This window comes from Bos javanicus, chromosome 10 (assembly GCF_032452875.1).
Source record: "Bos javanicus breed banteng chromosome 10, ARS-OSU_banteng_1.0, whole genome shotgun sequence".
Lineage (NCBI taxonomy): Eukaryota > Metazoa > Chordata > Mammalia > Artiodactyla > Bovidae > Bos > Bos javanicus.
This window is the reverse complement of record NC_083877.1, coordinates 93,313,116-93,316,805: the sequence shown is the minus strand read 5'-3', so window position 1 is coordinate 93,316,805 and position 3,690 is coordinate 93,313,116. Positions and strand designations below refer to the sequence as shown.

Genomic DNA, 3,690 nt, shown 5'->3' with positions numbered 1-3,690 from the left:
GTAGTCTGCCCCGAATCAATATCCTATTCCATACAGTATACTCATTACGAATTAGGTGTTACATTCCTGTTACATTGCACATCTCAAAATGTGTTTGGATATGATGATATCAAAGCCAAAAACACTGTAAAACTGCCTATGGTTGAACTACCCATAGTGGAGTAGACAAAGTCATGATGCATTTACCTCCATGGAACTGAGACAAGATTCACCTCTGCTGCTGCTGCTAAGTCAAACCAGTCGTGTCCGACTCTGTGTGACACTATAGACGGCAGCCCACCAGGCTCCCCCATCCCTGGGATTCTCCAGGCAAGAACACTGGAATGGGTTGCCATTTCCTTCTGCAATGCATGAAAGTGAAAAGTGAAAGTCAAGTCACTCAGTCCTGTCCGACTCTTAGTGACTCCATGGACTGCAGCCTACCAGGCTCCTCCGTCCATGGGATTTTCCAGGCAGGAGTACTGGAGTGGGGTGCCATTGCCTTCTCCAAGATTCACCTCTAATTCTATAAAAAAAAAAAAAAATGTTGGCAATCAGTAAACACACTTTAGTGAGAATCTTTTGTTTAAAAAAAAAATTAAGGCCAAATCCTACTCTAAATAACCACAAGTGGTACATACAGGAAAAGAACACACTAATTGAACAGCTAAGCATTACAATGTCATCTAAAGTACATGCAGTGTACATGGCACTTCATGGTGAATATTTGCTAATTGGTCTGTTCTTTAGAGAGCATCAGAAACGCTCTTCGGACAGGACAACAAAAGTTTAATTGATTCTCTGGGACCTCCACTACTACTTACTCTGAAGGAATAGTATGTAACATTTAAGATACTAGCTTCTGGAGCCAAATTAGATAGATTCAAATAGAATAACTAGTTGTGTAACCTCAAGAAAGCTAACTTCCTTCACAGTAAAGAATCCACATGCAATGCAGGAGATCTGGGTTTGATCCATGGGTCAGGAAGATCCCCTAGAGAAGGAAATGGCAACCCACTCCAATATCCTTGCCTGGAGAATTCCATGTACAGAGGAGCCAGGCAGGCTACAGTCCATGGGGTCGCAAAGAGTTGGACAGGACTGAGCAGCTAACACACACACTCATACATCTTTTGATGTGGTAACGAAGTTTAAATACATTGCTATACACATTATACTTAGGACAGTACCTAGCACACAGTAAGTGCTCTAGGCATTCAGTACGATTTTATTCTCTGATCAATAAATTGTAATGTATTGAGTTCATCTATTTTATAACTAAAATCAGCATCATTCTAGATGAGTTATCTTTTGAACTTAAAAATATGTGAGGTGGTGGAGCCCAACTCTGAAACAGAGGGCAAAGGTCTCAAAGCTTCATGATTTACAGAGATAAATGTGCAAACATCCCAAATGAATTTCAAGGTATAAATAATATTTTGTTCATCCATTATTTGTTAATTTGCTTGTCTATATCCCTAGTTCTCACTAACCAACCCTCAAATGCTGATGCTAACTTGGAAGCAGACATTTCCATAGGGTATAACTGTTAGAATAGGTCTTACATTTATTTAGATGGCTCCTGGCCTATGAAAAACTTTATATATAAATATATACATATGTATGTATGTATACACCCCACTCGGAGAAGGCAATGGCACCCCACTCCAGTACTCTTGCCTGGAAAATCCCATGGACGGAGGAGCCTGGTAGGCTGCAGTCCATGGGGTTGCTAAGAGTCAGACATGCCTGAGTGACTTCACTTTCACTTCTCACATTCATGCGTTGGAGAAGGAAATGGCAACTCACTCCAGTGTTCTTGCCTGGAGAATCCCAGGGACGGGGGAGCCTTGTGAGCTGCTGTTTATGGGGTCACACAGAGTCAGACACGACTGAAGTGACTTAGCAGCAGCAGCATACACCCCACTAACTGCAGCCCACTAGTTTCCTCTGTCCTTGGGATTCTCCAGGCAAGAATACTGGAGTGGGTTGCCATGTCCTTCTCCAGGGAAAATTCCTGACCATGGATCAAACTTGCATCTCTTATATCTACCTGCATTGGTAGGCAGGTTCTAGAACCACTTGGGAAGCCTATGGATCAATCTATCTATCTATGATAGATCCAAAAACCTTTAGCCAATAATTCACCTTGCCCAATCAATAATTTGAGATCTTGAGATGATTACTTTTATTTCAAGTTTTCAAAATATCTTTCATGATTTCTATGTAAAGGATATACTTATTTTTAAAACAGAAATAGTTTTGAAAGTAAAGAAACAGAAGAAGAATAGATGAGGAAGGAAGGAACTAAAAGATCCAAAGCAAAACCCAAGTCCTCAGGAGATAAACAAAAGCATTGCGAGATAAGCAAAGGCCCAACCTCAGCAGGAAGAGAGTGTGACAACTGTAGATAGATGGTTCGGGTGACTGTTAGCAGCAATGTGACTGAGAGAACTAAAACTATGCTGATTTCAATGAGTGAAGCAAGAAAAAGAACAAAAATCTAGTTAGTCCTGGAAGGAAGGAGGCTACAAGAAGTAAGATTAAATGTTCAAGTATATTTAAAGTTAATGAATATGTGTTAATGATAAACATATGCCAACTCCAGCACTAAAGGGCGCAGTGGAAGAGAGGGTCAAGTACTAGGAAGGTGACTACAGTCTTCTGTCCATTCTTTAGCAACTTCCACTTAGCGGGTAAGATGACAAGACATGCATGTGAGATCAGTCACGCCCAGCTCTTTGTGACCCATGGACTGTAGCCTGCTCAGCTAAATCTTTCCACAGGATTTCCCAGGCAAGAATACTGGAGCGGGTTGTCATTTCTCCTCAAGGGGATCTTCTCGACTCAGGGATCAAACCCGCGTCTCCTGCATTGGCAGGCGGATTCTTTACCACTGAGCCACATACATACATATGAAAGTGTTGATGTGTAACCTAAGTTTATTTTCTCTCTTTATTTGGCCTTTGAAGAGTATAAATATGGCACATAAAAGAAAAACCAACTAAATTTGAAAGCCTAATATCAATAAATATAAATCTACAAGACTGGCCAATATAAGATAGTAAATGTCAGAGTGGATGGGAAAAAATCAGTTTTATGGTATTTACAAAAAGGTATCTAAAATTCAACATGTGAAATATCATTTATGTGTGGAATCTAAATGGATAAAACTAGTGAATATAAAAACTCTAAACAAATAAAACTAGTGAATATAACAAAACAGAAACAGACGAACAGATATAGAGAACAAATTAGTGGTTACCTGTGGAGAGGAAAGTGGATAGGGGCAAGATGGGATAAGGCATTAAGAGGCATAAACTATTATGTTTAAAATAATAAGCTACAATTTGGGCTTCCCTGGTGGCTCAGAGGTTAAAGCATCTGCCTGGAATGCAGGAGACCTGGGTTCAATCCCTGGGTGGGGAAGATCCCCTGGAGAAGGAAATGGCAACCCACTCCAGTACTCTTGCCTGGAGAATCCCATGGAGGGAAGAGCTTGGTAGGCTACAGTCCATGGAGTCACAAAGAGTTGGACACGACTGAGTGACTTTCCTTTCCTTTCACGATAATATACTTTACAATATGTAGTCAATATATGGGTATAGCCAATATTTTATAATAACTATAAATGGAATGTTATAGGGCTTCCTTTGTGGCTCAGCTGGTAAAGAATCCACCTGCAATGGAGGAGACCTGGGTTTGATCCCT

The 3,690-nt window shown here is 40.5% G+C and overlaps 1 non-coding gene across 1 annotated transcript; it reads left to right on the top strand.

The window, feature by feature from the left end:
- Positions 1-3,336: 3,336 nt before the first annotated feature.
- TRNAS-GGA (transfer RNA serine (anticodon GGA)) lies at positions 3,337-3,408 on the top strand. The gene has a single exon. It is a non-coding gene; the product is annotated as a tRNA-Ser (tRNA).
- The last annotated feature ends 282 nt before the right edge of the window (positions 3,409-3,690 follow it).